The following is a 17,040-nucleotide window of genomic DNA, read 5'->3' on the forward strand; positions in this document are numbered from 1 at the left end:
AGCAGGACATAGGCAGGGGCATGTATCTCACACATGTGAGGTATCTGTATGTGCATGACATAGGTGTATTCAATACTGAATGCCACAGTGTGTGTATGTGTGTGTGTGTATGTATGGCTGTCTGGTCCCTGGAGTGAAGATGTATGTTACCATACTGAACTGCTAAGACCCCTCCCCCATCCAGGCAATGCAATCTACTATCCGTGTTGATGCCTCTGATCTTAGGCCATATTGACTACCTGTACATGTGTATTCTCTGTGGCGCATCATGTAGTTGCACAGTACTGTAATGATGATTTGCACATAGGCAGGGGTCCTCACCTCACCAGTAGCAACTGTGTGCGAGTGTGTGTTACTGTGTCAGTGAAACCGTGAGTGTGTGGGTGTGTTACTGTGTCGCTGAATACATGTGTGTCAATACCTGAGTGTGTGGGTGCAGTTGTGTGTTGGCATCCTGTCATGGGAACGTGTATTACTGCTTCCCAATGAGGCATCACACTTCCCACTGGCCTCTACCCTTGTAATCAGGTAGACCGCTCTCTTACCTCACCACTCCATGTAACTGTACCTGTGATGTTACCCAGTATGGATGTCACGTCTGTAGCCACAGTAGCTTAATACACAGCTATCATGCTCTTGGATCAATAGATGTGTTTGGAACGTGGGACATTCTCACTGTTATGTGGCAGCTACACGGTGCATGCTGGTATATTCATACATACCTGTGAGTAGTTCACATTGACATATGGGACACTAACTGCAAACACTGACATCCACCAGCACGAGCAATTAGACCTGAAGGAGGACAGCAGAACATCATGACCAACATGCAGTTACTGTTGTTACACAAGACACATACTGTTAACAGTACGAAATGCATTGTACACCTGTAGTACGTGGTATATCTGCTGCCCGTCAACAGTACTCAACAATTGTAAACTACACTTAACTTCCTAGTCTGTTCACCCTGTGCATCAGACCATATGAGCATGTCCCTGCACCGAAGGTGTGGATGTCAGGGATGCGGCACAGGCATCCTCATATGTACAGGGTGATAATGTTTGCCAGAGGCCTAGGCTGCACCATTGGATGACATCATGTGTGTGGGTTAGGGCCTTTGATCTAATTAGGCATATGTGGATGTTATGCATCTGTGTGTTGCGGTGCTCTACATATGTTTCCAGTGTGTGCGTGTATGTATGCACACAGTTCTGGCATGTGTCTGGCCTACACAGGGGTATTATTGACAGCTGCAGACTGCACAGGCCAGGTTTTACAGTTCACGGTGTCCGTCCATGGACACGTGACCTGTGCCTGCCAGGGGTTGCACGGGCACTACCAGGCAGAGGTGCAGATTGGTTACTGTCTGATGTCACTTGTTCACTGGAACCGTGTCCCTGTTGGAACCATCCCAGGCCATGTGCACATGGCCTGCTGTGTCATGGTGTGGACAGCTCAGCACCAGATGCATTGCTACTGCTACCACCACTATAGGAGTGGACATGTGAGGTAGCTCGTACATGTAGACCTGAAACAGGTGATGTAGCAGGCCTATGTCCATGTGCCCAACACTTCACTCCTAGCAGATGTTCCAACACAGACAGCTCACGCTTGCGGATTGTCATGCCACGGTCAAGGACTCCAACCATGTCACCCAACCGTCTATCCAAAGCTTCAGCAATCTGCTGTTGAGCATTTACCATTGCTTGGATGTTGTTGTTTAAAGAATGGACAGCAGCCCTCTGAAGCCATTGATCTTCTCTGTTGTGCCATTCAGCACGTGCCTGTGCCTCCATTACAGCCTGAAACATGTGTCTGGTGACACCAGCTGCTGCGCTTTGTCTTGCAGGAGCATGTTGGCCAGAGGTCCTCCTGTGAGCAGCACTGGCCATGTGCCTGTGTGGGGCACCACCAGTCAGTTGGCTGACACCATGGTGTGCAGGCACACCTTCCCTAGCCCCCACACTTTCCTGTTCCAAACTACCACACGCCAACTGTCATTCCTCTCTGGCCACTGGTGATGGGGTATGTGCAGGCATCGGATCTGTGTGCGGGGATGAAGGGGATATAGCTGGAATGGCAACCAATGGCAAAGTTTTAGCCCCTGACAACCCTGCCTGTGCCTCAATCATATGTTCATCATCACTGCTAGCATCTGTGGGGACACTAACATCAGATGTACCGCAGGAGGGCAACGCACCTACATCACCTGTGAGGGCAGACAAGAACTGTACATTACAATCTATACAATAGACACACACACACACACACACACACACACACACACACACACACACACACACACACACACACACACACACACACACACACACACACACACACACACACACACACACACACAGACACACATGCATGTGATATGGCAGAAGGCATGCAACATGCATGTGATACGGCAGACGGCATGCAGCACAGACAATAATAGTGGTAGTTATCATACATCCCTGGGTTGCACACAACAGCATGCATGTGTCATAGCAGATGACATGCAAATTACACAATCATAGTAGTAGTTAGTATACATCCCTGTGTTACACCAAGTAGAACAGCACAGGTTAACAGTACACCTGCCTGATGTGTGGCATATGACCTTGACAATCACATGTAGTATGACATGTGATCTGCTGATGTGTGCAATGACATGAATACATGTTTAACACAATGGTGTCCTGTCAAATATACAGTGGGGTAATGGTGTCCCAATGCAGTGTTGTGTGTCCACCCTACAGATATACTGCACATTTAGCTGATGTGCATGGCCATTGCAGGGAATGATGAGGCGTCTCTATTGCTATAGAGTGTGAGTTACAGACACAGTTCATAGCCATGACTGTGTTCAGATACAATACATATATACTGTGGAATGTGACCCATGTCACTGAGGTGTATACACACTAAACCATGATGTGGAATGTGTGACACAGGTCACTGAAGGGTATACGGATGACACCCCTGCACATCTGCAACCATATTGCTGCTGCCTGGCAGCTATGGCCAGACATGGTGAACACGTCAGTACACCATGTCCCACATGACATCTGTGTACCACACACACACACACACACACACACACACACACACACACACACACACACACACAAACACACACGAAGAGCAAGTATGACATTGATGTCCGACACCAGCAAGGGGAATGTACTGCATCTGTGAGCTGATGTGGATACTGTACAGGTGACTGCTGACATGTTGTGACACCCTCAAGATGTTCAACACATCTTATGTGGTGGATTGATGTCACGCCTACACAAGATGTGCACAGGCCTGTAAGATGTCTAGTGTTCCACATCTACAGTATAACCATTACACAAAGGCCATAGTTGGACCATGTGTAGCCCTTGTACAACAGGGTGTACACACAAGCAATTCATGTCTACTGTGTGTGTGTTGCTTCATGTCTCTGGCTATCCTCCATGGGCATGTCTGTACATGTGTTGGCCAAATTATTGTGATGGGCATCTATTTCACATGTCTGTGTTGTCCCATATGACATACACCCATAGATGTCATATGCTCCACTGACGACAGGGTTATGCAGACAAAGGGTGGTATGTGGGATATGTTTTCAGGTTAGTTAGGCAGTGTTGCAGCCAGACCACTAGATGTCATGGACATGTCAAGATAGCACATCACATTGTGTGACATTCATAGCAGGGCTCCTCGTGTGTGCATGTGTGTGTGTGTGTGTGTGTGTGTGTGTGTGTGTGTGTGTGTGTGTGTGTGTGTGTGAGGTACACAGATGTCATGTGGGACATGGTGTACTGATGTGTTCGCCATATCTGGCCATAGTTGCCAGGCAGCAGCAATATGGTTGCAGATGTGCAGGGGTGTCATCCATATACCTTCAGTGAACAGCACATCCACCATTGTATGCACAGCTGTCCACATATCTGGCAATGACAGTTTGTGAGGAATCATGTTGGTGAGGTGATTCACCTAGTTTGCTAGTGTTGCACATGGGTAGGCATTGTGATGCATTGCAGGTCCGACCTGTATATTGTGACAGGACCATACATTATGTTTAGAGGTTGTAAATAGCCACATGGCAGATAAATCTGTGCATTACAATGCCTAATAAATAATAACAGTCTCACCTGCAATGGGCTGCTGTCGCAGCGGAACACCAGAGGTACCTAAATAGGAGTGACACAGCAGTATGAGCATTATCCACGCCTGTATGATGGCTACAGGGTGCAATATACATGTTAACACATACCCTAGTACATTAGACTATACTATGGTGTATGCACATGTGTGCATACACAGAATAGCATACTATAGTATGCGGCATGTGTGTATACATGCCTTGCATATGATGTTATATTACATATTGTACAGTGACACATGCAACTATATGGAATATAGTTGTTATAGGTGCAGTACTGACTTACCAGGCAACTCCAGGCTCAGTGGGTGAGAGACACCCACCTCCACAATATTGGCTAAGGCTTGTGGATGTGGTTCTGCAGGTGTCCCCAGGTTGGCCAGTAGCTTCTCCATGTAAGTGGGCTGGGTTGGTGGTCCACCACCTGTTGCACCTTGTTCCCTGGCGATTGCATTTGCACGCTGTTTCACCCATCTAATGAGGTCTGTAAAATGTCTGCACACCTGCTGGTATGTGCGGTTGTGGCCGCCCACATCATTAACCCTCCTGCGAAGTTCCATCCACAGGGCATCCCGCTGCTGTGCATCCTGTGGCACATGGCTGAACAGGATATCATGATTGTCATGTAGGTATGGGATGAGGGCCTCATCCTCCAAGTGGGTAAAAGGGGGTAGCCCTGCATGTGGCATACCTGGAAGACATAATGATGGAGACAGGTCACAGTAACTCACAGAGACATACAAAGCTGCAGCTGAACATACGTGTGTATCACATTTATTACGATTAAATAGTTGTATTTGCAAATCTACATGACACTACATGTTTGTGTCACACACATGTGACACTCAATGCTGAGTGGATATTATCACCATATATGTGTGTGTAACCTGATTACATTGCTCATACTCCATGTGGATGCTGTCTTGATGTGGGAATGTCTGTTTGCCTGTACTGGTGTTGCTACCTATCAGCACATGGCTGGATGTGTCCACATTAATGCAGTTGACCTTGATGATGTGTATATGTCACATATAAAGACTTACACTGCCTTAACAGACATGACCTGTGACCCTGCAGACTTGCTCACATAAGGTTTTACATGTATGTGTTCTGCCATATACATCTACATGGCACTGTAAAGCAATTCAGCATCCTGCCATGTATCACCTGTGTTGCACATGTGATACACATGGGACACTGGCTAGCCAGATGGTATTTGCAGGGATGGATATCAACTATAGCATGCACAGTCAAAGTCAACTAGTAGGCTATATGCCATGGGCCATGTATGAATCTAGGATGAAAGGTTACCTGGCTGTAGCCGACACGCGGGTCTCTGGGGCCACATGGAGCAGTGCCACATTACTGATCCACAGGGTTTATGATACATTTACCATGCGGTCATCACACCATGTCTGAGAGGGGAGCAATGTGCAGCTTTGACGGACAGGAATGCTTAGTATGGCAGGACTATGTAAAGTGTATGAGACAAGGATCTGTCCAGCATGTGGAAGGTGGATGTCCATGAAGTATGTGTTTGAGATCAGGATGTGTACGTGTAGCATGTCCAACATCACTAGGTTGGATATGGATTTATTCAGGGTATGCATCATGCTACATAGTGGAGATGGGGAATGGGAAGGCTGGTGTAGGCCATCTGCACATGGCCAATACCCCTTAAAGGAAATATGTGATCTGATATGGGTCACTTGAGTGTTGTGTATGGCTGGACAATGATCTCTATATTCATGGATGGCACCCTGTCATTATTAGGGGTATCACATATGACAACCTGACAGGTGTGGTGACGTAGCTATCACAGGAAAGATAACTGCCCAGCTGCATCCCTTACACACAGTGTCCATTATGTTGACTGCTGCATAGGTGGTAGTTCATGGGTACAGGGTTATTAACATAGGGGTGACAATGCAATATGTAGCTGTCAGATTGTGGCCATAGGTCACACACACATCACCAAAAAAGCCCCTTCTGTATGTTGTCCACAACACTCTTGAGTCGGCTATTGCTCCTAGGTCATAGTCATTCGCATACTTCAATAGACAGATGCCTTCTGTTTGTCTGTGTGGTATGGACTACAATAAGGGGGAATACAATTAATTAACTCTGTCTTACTGTAGCTGGCACTGGTGTGATGAGCATGTATTATTCAGACACCTTCTGTAGTGTTGGTTCTGCCAGCAGTCCCATTGTAAAACATTCCCGTGACATAGGAATGTACATCTAGTATACTGAGTGTAGGTGGAACACAGTATGGGTGATGATGTCCTATGACCTGGCAAGGTTATGATATGCAGTGTGAAATTAACCTTACTGTCATCTACATCTGTACTGCTGACATCAAATCATTTGATCAAGGTTCATGGCCTTTCAGACCAGACTCAGCAGGGTAGTAGTGCAGTACTTCCCATTATCAGTGGTGTCTCCTCCTTTGTGGATTGTGATACCTGTTGGTGTGCACCATTCAGTGTGTACACAGCCTGAAATGGAGCTATGTTTTACAAGATGTGTTCATGGAGAGCAACTTGTTTTGCCATATGTGTATGATAAAACCTGTGATGTGGACAGGTGCCATACAGCCTGAGTGCAGCTTGTACCTGCATAGTTGTGGGTACAGGGGCTCTGTGGTGTACATAGATATATGATGGTTTACCTATTGGTGGGGGGACAGTGTATTTATATTATCCAAGACCCTATCTGGATTGCTTATCCATGCTCAGCACTTGTTCAGAACTTGTAAGCACTACGTAAGCTACTAATTACTATAGCACTCAATCTTCCTCATTACCTAGAGGTAAACAGGTTTTGTACATACTTTTCTCACTTGCTTAGAGTGAAATAGCTCTTGTACTCACTTTCCTCACTTATCTAGGGGAAATTAGTTTTATATTCAGGCATGTCCAAGGGTCAGCTGCCAGTCTTCTCTCCTGTCTATCTGATGAATCTGGACATCTTGAGGCAATGTAGACATTACCTCATGTACACAGACAACCCTCTCCACCTACCACCCAACACTACAACCTGTGAGAGATGCACTTATCTAGCCAAACTGGAGGTAAAGCTCTCTCCAACCAAGCCTGACCCTGACAGTCATGTGGAGAAGGTAAACATTTGCACCACACCACACTCATCACATAGTCTCATTGAATCTACCCCACCATTAACTGAGAAAACTACTCGTGTACCAACTCATTAGCTCATCACTTTCTGGAATTCATAAACACCAATGCCCTGGATCAACATATCCACACACCCACCAGAGGCAACAATATTCCAAACCTAGGCATTACCAACATGAGTGACCGGTGTTCCACACCTGAAGTCAACTTCTCATTGGTCCGATCTGACCATGAGCTGAACACCATTGATATCCACATCCCGGCCCCACCCCCCCATTAAGGGAACCACAGTATAATATGTCTACAAAGCCAACTTCATGCTTCTTAAGACAGACGTGGTGAACGTCATGACACCCATGCAGATGGACAATACTGTTACAACTGCTGAATCCTACACAAATGCACTCTATAAGCACTTACACGAGTGCATGGATCGTGCTATCCCAAACAGAACCAAGACACTATTCTCCTAATTAAGGAAGCCAATCTGGTGGTCCCCTACCATAAACAAACTGTACAACAGGAGGAAGACACTGCTGAAAACGAGAGTACAATCCCATGCATGGAGGAGCTCCCTGGTCAGCCTCAGTAAGAAGGTGAGATCCCTTATAAGATCCTTCAAAGCTAGCTATGAAAACAAAACCACCACTAATTCCAACAACAACCACAAAGCATTCCATAGCTATGTCAAATATCTTGATGTCAACACCCAGATCTGCTCTGAGTTACAGCACAAAAGCACAAACATTACAGAACCAACTGATATTGCCAACATCCTGGCAGATAGGTTCAGTGCTACCTTTCCACCCTCCCACCCCCTAAAGGGCCCATATCTATACAGGAAGAGTACAGAGTCCCTGTACTCACAACTACGCAGGAAAAAGCTGCACACCCTAAAACTAATATCACAGCATCCATGGGACTGGACAACATCCCAAGCTGCGTTTTACATGAACTTCAGAAAGTAATGGCTCCCCACCTATGCACCATGTTCAATAATAGCCTTGCATCAGGCTTTGTGCCCCCTGAATGGCACACAGCAACAGTTATTCCACTCCACAAAGGTGGCGCCACAATGGACCATGGGACCTATTGCTCTATAGGCCTGACTAGCCTGGTCTGCAAGGCTATGGAGCACATCATCATGGATCTCAGTCACAGAGACATTGGTTACCTCCAAACCTTTGACCCCTCCCAGTTTGGCTTTGTTAAGGGCAGACCATGCCTCCTAAACCTGGTGGACTTCTTAGAGACAGTTACCAAGGCATTAGATGAGGGTAAGGAGGTCCACACAGCCTACCTAGATCTCTCAAAGGCTTTCAACACCATTCCTCATTCTGGTATTATCAACATACCCATCCACCTGAACATTAACCCCTACGTCATGTGATGGTTTGTAAAGTGGCTCACGGACAGAGCCCACACAGTGGGAGTTGTATACCCTAGGTCCGACTGTATGCCAGTTACAAGTGGCGTCCCCCAGGGCTCAGTCCTAGGACCCCTCATGTTCGGTATATAATTCTCTGATGTACAGGCAAGCACAGGAGGGTTTTGGCTGAAAACGTTTGCAGATGACTGCAAACTAGGGGACATAATTGTTTCCCCAGCTGTTACAGACACCCTCCGGAAGGGTCGCACTGAGATAGATACCTGGTGTCAATATCATGGCCTCAAGCTGAATGCCAAAAAGTGCATAGTCATCCCCTTTGGATAAAACTAATTACCCATGGACTATCACATAGGTGCTAGCCTGCTACATACAGAAAAGGTAGTAAGGGATCTGGGAACCCCAGTAGATAGCAATTTCTCCTTTGATACCCATAATGTCAAGGTGGTCAGAATATCCTTCTACGTGGCCCCCCTAATCTCTAATGGGTTCACATCCAGATCAAAGGAGGCCATTGTGCCTCTCTACTCATGACTTATTAGACTCATTAAAGGATACAACACCCTATTTGGGATATACCTTACAAGACAACTGCAACAGCTTGGAAGACCGCAACAGTACCACACCAAGAGGTTTACTGACCTCAAACAGATGACCTATGCAGCCCAACCTAAGAAACTCCAGCTGTACTCGGTTGCATACCGCATACTCACAGGTGATCTCTGCTTGACATACAAGGCCCATGTCCAACCCAGTATTGCTGCATATGCTCCACCTAAATAGAGGCCCCTGAGAGCCACATGCTCTAGGGATATACACCTATCCACAATGATGACTAAGACATCCTGGAGGCATAGATTCCTGACCCAGACACTCCCCATGCTTTGGAACATGATTCCAATGTACATCAGGCAGGGCCTCTCACTAGCACTCTTCAAGGGAAATTTTGAAGTGTGGATGGGAGACAGACATGTACCCCGGGGATCACTGCAGTGGCTCTGCTGGACAGAGGCACAGGGATCTAATGGTTCTGCCGTTCAGAGGCACAGGGAACTAATGTATGGGGATGGCAAAAGCCAACACACTCTAGCTAGGCTTAGAAATACCCTTGGTAAGACAGCCTAGTACCTACCTTTGCACTTATTACATGTCTTATGTGCATGGATAGTTAACTAGCTCTTCCATTTTACTTTGCTATCATGCTGATAAACTGTCGGGTGACTACAAGTCATATGTATCCTGTTATTGTGTATTGTAAATGCCAATAGACATAACTAATGTTTGCCTAACATAACAGTAATGCTATGTAACTTGTAATACATATCTGCCTACAATACTGTACATTACACAGTTATTGGCACAATATCCCACACTGCAAATCATAATTGCACAGTGGGCCAAACTTCGACATGTTATTCTCAGTAATACACAATACATATGGCTACTGCTACAATATATCAACATATACCATCCCCTGTTATAGCACATACTTGTTGGACCAGCCCTGCCACTGACAGTGGCTGGTGAGGAATATTTGTGTTCAAAGCCCTTATATAGCATCCCTTGTGGTGTATGCAGTGTTTGCCTTGTGACCTACAGAAGTACACACATAAATACTACAAGCGTTACTATGCGCAACTACTATATCACTACAAGATAACTGTTTCCACTATATGGATTGCGTGCACTTTAAATACTACAGAACAGGTACTAAATACACAGACATACTGAGTGTTTTACATACCTTATTAGTAACCCGAGGTGTCGTTGACTGTTGATTCAATCCTTTTCAGTTTGTGTTTCAATCTTCTTTGTAACATTCTGCTGGTATATACAGATGGTTTGAATGTGTGATAAGCCATCCTTTTCTAGTTAAATATCGGTAACATGTGCTATCCTGATCACCAATTGGTGTTCCAAAGTAGTTAATTAGCTGCACATCAGCTGTGCAGCTACTCCATTAGTCGATACCATGGCAACAGTGGCGTATAACTGAGTTGTCCTTTTGGGCGTTGTCCGTTTCTATTACTTTCGAGGAAGACAGCCTGAATGTGTTTGTGATGTATTTCAATAGCTATAATGGAGACAGACAGAGCTATATTAGCTTCATGACTCCTGTGGATTGTGTGTAATGGCTAGACGATTTTGTTCTACATGTGAGTACAGTTGTTATATTTCAAACATTGCTACTTATGCAGGGTTTGTTTGTACCTGATACTTCTGCAGATGTTTCAGTCTGGTAAGGATGATTGGGCAGCTCAAGGCTGTATGGCTATGCATGAACTGTTATGTGGTTTACAGTGTGCTCACTAGACATCTTTGATTTGGTGTACATGTGTATCATACTGTGCTGTTACTCAGTAATTGGTAACACTTCCTGGTGTACAGACAACCCTCTGAAACGGGATTAGTGCAAACAAATCCTGTAACATCAGCATCTGTTCCATTGTATAACAGCAACTATTTCACATATGGCCATGTTAGTGTGTCTCTGACAAGGTATGTTAAGGCTTTTGCAGATGTCGTAAAATGAGTGAATGATTTGTGATGTTAATACAGTTTGTATTGTGATTTGTTTGGGTGTGGGGGTGATGTAGGTGGGTGTGCATAGCAGATGCAGGTGGGTAGGAACTGCTTTTATACATAATTGATATGTGCATGAGGGTTCCTTCCCTATTTCAACAGCTATCCTTTAGTGGACTAATACTATGGTAATTGCAGACTGATTCATTAAGGCACTGTTAAGTGGTTCCTGTATAGCATGCAGGTGATGATAGTCCTTGAATCTTTTTGGCAATACATCGGAATGTAATAAAGTGTTGCTACATGAAAGCTGTGCATTTCTGTCATAGGTATTTGCAGTCATTGTAGTTCTGTTGGTGACTGACCCTCTTTGGGTAGGGTTGCCACCTTTTCATATGGCCATTGTGGGACATTTTCGGGACACACATCAGATTTTACAGGCCGACACAAACCCACGGTCAGTACAAGGGATAGAACTTTCCTTTCATGCTAAATGTAAGCTTATTCTTGTAGCAGTTTAGTTTCTTATCCTGTTTCTTGTAACATGTAGGTATTTTAGATACAGAAAGAACTATTGAATGCAACTATTACATTACATATGGGACATAATTATGTCCTAGAATATCAGGACATTTGCCACATTTAATATATTTGGTCAGGACACAACTGCCCAAAGAGGGACTGTCCCTTGCAAAATGGGACAAGTGGTAACCCTATCACTGGCTCATGTCCATAGCACATATTTGTAATAGTGTATAGGCATATACTCTCCATATCCTTTGTTCATAAAGGCTGGTCGTGGCGGAATGTGTGATTGCTATGGTCCATGTTATACTGATATATGAACACTTCAACCGCTGTATATGGGATACCTACAGAATCCTGAAACCATGCAGTTCAGATGCCCACAGTACCGGGCCCAGACTCCCATACCCCACATTACCAACAGTGATAGTAACTCGCAAAAGTAACATGAACATGGAACACACACACACACACACACACACACACACACACACACACACACACACACACACACACACACACACACACACACACAGACACACACAGACACGCTGCTACCCACCACATCCAAACAAACCATCCTACACTACATATGAGCAGGTGGGAAAGCCCCCCTACACCCCCCATGTTGGTGTCTGTGCCCCCCACACCCCCCTAATTTAATATTCTACCTCCTAGATCATGCAAACAGACGTACAAAGATAACCCACACCCACACATTACAGTCCCCCAGGAACACACACCACACTCAGAACACACACTTAACACACACTACAGCCCTCAGAAACACACTTACACACAGTAACCTACCTGAACCACAACACCAGAAGTACTAACTAACTGTCCCTTAACATCGTGATTTTAAACCTCGCGCATCTGGTGTTTCGGTACTGTGTTCTTTCGGACTTTAAGCCTCGTGATTAAGCATGTTGGTATGTCAAGCAGTCGATATGTGGTAGGTATCCCATTTATATGTACCTCCATTGTTATGTAGATGTTGTTAACCTATCTATATATCTACATATATATGTATATCCCCATATATCGACATATATCTCTCTCTCCCTCTCTCTCTCTCTCTATATATATATATATATATATATATATATATATGTATATATATATATATATATATATATATATATATATATATATATATATATATATGTTAATGTATATATATATATATATATATATATATTTATATATATATATATATATATATATATATATATATATATATATAGATATATAAAACATGCACCTTTCATTGGGTACATGCCGGTTATTTCCACACATTCCTACCTTTTGTGTTTTATCCTGTCAGTATTCATAACTGCCATTGATACATCTCAGGTAGCTTAGTGGTATGTGATTGTGTACATGGTTGCATGTTCTTATCCTGGCAGTGGTATTTTACCTCTCAGAGCAGGCACTGGTAGTGCAAGGGTGATTAATGCACATTTCAGTGGTTGTCTGTTCCACATGTTTATTATTCTGTGGAATACTACCTATATATGCAAGCTGTGTTTAAGGTATACTATGTAACATGTAAGCATCTGAGAAGATTCCTGTCAGGGATACCCCCCATTATTTGGAACTACATCCCTGATTACATTATACAAATCCCCTCACTAACACTCCAGGAAATCCTTGCAGAGTGGGTGGGGAACAGTGGATACACCCCAGGGATCCTGCAATTGGCTCTGCTCCACAGAGGGACAGTTAGTTAATTGATGGGGTGGCAACAGCAGACCATTTTTGCCTATGCTTATGAGTGGCCTCAGGCAGTTAGGCATGTACCTACCTATGTATCTATGAACCTCTACATACAGTATGGACACATGCTGATAGCTTAATTTACTGTTCCGGTATTGACTTACCTTGTGCAAATGGCAGTTCTGTGTACAATAGTTGAGGGCTACCTATGTATGATGCACACAGTATACCACCTATACATGACAATTTACAGGTGGTCGTGTGTGTGCGCCATCCATGTTTGCTGTGTGCGCAGGTGGAGAAGGGTGTCCGTCCATGAGTGCCTACACTGTCAGTGTGTGTGCTATACGTTCCCTTTTTGCCAAGGCATGGGCATACTGGGCATGCCTCCATCTGCCTACTGGGGCTAGCACAGGGTGTTCATGGTCTGAGTACCTCTGTGCCTGTGGGTCCCTTGGCAATGGTGGTGGGCTGTGAGGGTCTTCACCATTCTGTCCCTGCTGCAGCTGTTGCCGCAGGATCATATTGTGTAGCATGGCACATACTATGAAGATGTGGGCACATGTGCCTGGAGAGTACTGCAAGGCTCCACCAGATATGTCCAAGCAACGGAACCATGATTTCAGCATCCCAAACACACACTCTATGATGATTCTGGTTTCTGCGTGTGCCTCATTATGGCGTTCTTGCATGGCTGTGTCTGCATTTCTGATGGGAGTCATCATCCACGGTTCCAGTGCATAGCCAGCATCCCCCACCAAGTGGCCATATGGGATGACCCCCCTGGCAAATACCTGATACAGCTGTGAGGCATGCCAGATGTGGGAGTCATGATAGCTTCCAGGGCTGCCAGCACACACATCCATGATAATGCCCTGGACATTGCACATGACCTGGTAGTTGATGGAGGGGTATCCCTTGCAGTTTATGTAGCACCTACCCTGTTCGACTTGATGTGTATGTGCATGCAGTCTATTGCACCCAGTACCTCCGGGTAGTCTGCAACACGGTGGAAGACTCACATATTTCTGGCCAACTCCTCCTGCATTCGGGGGAAGTATATGTGCTCATTGGCATGTGGTAACATGGCATCCAGGAACTGGTGGAGTACCATGGATGGTGATGCCTGTGAGATCTCCATGATATCCCCAGTTGGCCTTTGGAAGGTACCTGTGGCTAGTATTCTGAAGCTTACACATTCCTTTGTGTCCACTGGGATGGGTTTCCCTCTGTTACTTCTGGCTCTGAGGCATGGCCAGCACAGCTCAACAAGTTGTTGTATGATGTCTCTGTCCACCCTGTAATACTCTACTGTCTCCAGATCATGTAGCCCCTGGTAGGTTACCCTGGGTCTGAACACTCTTCTCCTCCTCCGGTGCCTGAGATGGTTGTCAGCATCATCCTCCACACCACCGTCAGTCTCCAACACATGCTGGTGAATCAAAGCTATGGCAGCCCCTAACATGTACATATTAAAAGTTCCCTGTCTGTATACACCAATGGTGCAGAGTGTCTGGGAATACACAAGTGTGTGTGGGGGGCTTTCACACCTTATACTATTATGCAATGGATGATGCTGGTGTAATTGGGTGTGTATGTGCAATTTCAGCTGTGAGGTATCTTAATTATTGGTTTTACAGCATGTACTGCTATTGTGGGGCCTTTGATGTTGACTTACGCTTGGCTGCCATGATTCATCTATTGCTCTTTACTTCACTTTTCAACCCGATTCCCCTCCCATTGTCAGGCATGCATCCCGCTGCCGGCTTTCTTGTTTTGTATTTTCACAACCCAGCATTGTGTTGGGAAATGTGTTATGTAGCTGATCTACTGCAAGTTTACTTTGTTCTGCTGTGACAGTTCTCTTTTCTTTGCTGTACAGCACCTCCCCTTTCCTGTTCTACAGGTAGCTGCTAGCAGCCTTGTTTGCTGTTGTCAATGGCCCACTGTGAGTTCCTAGGTGTCAGTTACTCATTTGTACTCCAATTACCATGCTGCAGCATTTCCTTATTGTCTTCCTGTATCCTTCCTGTTTCAGCTGTGGTGCATGCCGCGCACAGCCGTTTACCGGGTTTTGAGTGCGTTTTCATCTACGTTCACACGCACTTTCAGTTACCTTATGTGCTCTCAGCTAAGCAAAGCTATGGCTACTTCCACACCCCTATCCTGCGGCTTTGCTTAGAAACATGCAACCCAGATTAGCAATGATCCAATGTGCTTACAGCTATGGTGGCGTATCACTCTCTTGATGTCATGTTTACCTCCAGGCCACTCCTCGGTGTTGTACAGCTACACCGTGTGGTACATCCTTACACCGGTGGGGCATTTGCGATTATGTATTACTTGACTCATTTGCATGGCATTGACTACTAATTCCTAGTTACCACGCAGAACATTGTCACAGACCCTTAGCAACCTTTGCGCCATGGTTGTGGTGTAGCATACATGCCATTGACTATTATGGGGAATTCATGAATTGTGTTACACTGCAGTTTTATGACATCTAAATATATTTTCCTTGTGATCCCATTTGCGCACCGATGCACTGTGGTTTTACTTTGTGTTAGTGTGGTCATGACATTAAATGTTATTTTTTATGTGTTGTGCATGTTTTTTATGCCATTGGCTATATATTTAGTCATTGGCATATATTAACATTATAATTAAGTTTGGTCCGCTTTCATGGCTCCGATTTTATGTTTGATAAAATATAAACAGTTTTTTTTTTGGTTTACATTTCTTCATGCTTATGCTATGCCTGCGCCACTTCATGAATCGCTATATACCTTCATTTGCATGCTACACTGCTGTGCATGGGGTGATTAGTATACATGCACTGGGAGCTGCGCAGCTCTGGCATACGCTGGTAGTGCATGTGGAAACAACTCGTACCTGAATCGCTCAGCAGCCATATTTGGTGCTAGATCGCCAATGCTACTCCAGCGTCTGGCGCAAGCTTCATGAATCCTGGGGTTTATCATTTAGAAGATATGTCCACTTATAAGATGGAACTAAGAGATATGTAGAGCAAAATCTAAAGGAGCTACTAGGGGAAAGGGTTTAGGTAACACAATTTTCTAAAGTGGAAATTAAGAATAGATTGCTCAGTGTCTCTCAAAAAACAGTCTGAATGGTATTGTTTGCCAAAAAAGTCTTAAAAATACAGTGGCCCCTCAGAGCTACTTTTTCCAATATAGGCTCCTTTATAGAGAAAGTAGGATTTGTCGCAAGTAAACAAGTATTAACAAAATGAGTTTTGTTGTTGAACTCCTACATAAAGAGAACAGTGGCTATACAGATACTGTACATAAATTTGTAAGAGGTTTGTCTAACAGTAGAGTTGGCTTTAATTTTACAAAAGTTGAAGGTACCAATTAGATCAATTATTTAGCCATAACCTTGGTAGTGTCAGTATGTAATCAAATACAGTAAGCAGTAAGATTTGTAGAAAACCTACCACCTCCATGCATTTTCTGTTTGACACTGGTCAACAAATTCTACATCTTTTGGCCACTTTTACCTTACTGAGAGTCTAAAAGGGGAAGAAGGCTATGTTCTTGAAGAAAATAATTCTTACTGGAGGCTGCAAAATAAAAAAAAATATATATATA

This window comes from Protopterus annectens, chromosome 4.part0, assembly GCF_019279795.1.
Source record: "Protopterus annectens isolate FY-2018-M chromosome 4.part0, PAN1.0, whole genome shotgun sequence".
In the NCBI taxonomy this organism is placed as follows: domain Eukaryota; kingdom Metazoa; phylum Chordata; order Ceratodontiformes; family Protopteridae; genus Protopterus; species Protopterus annectens.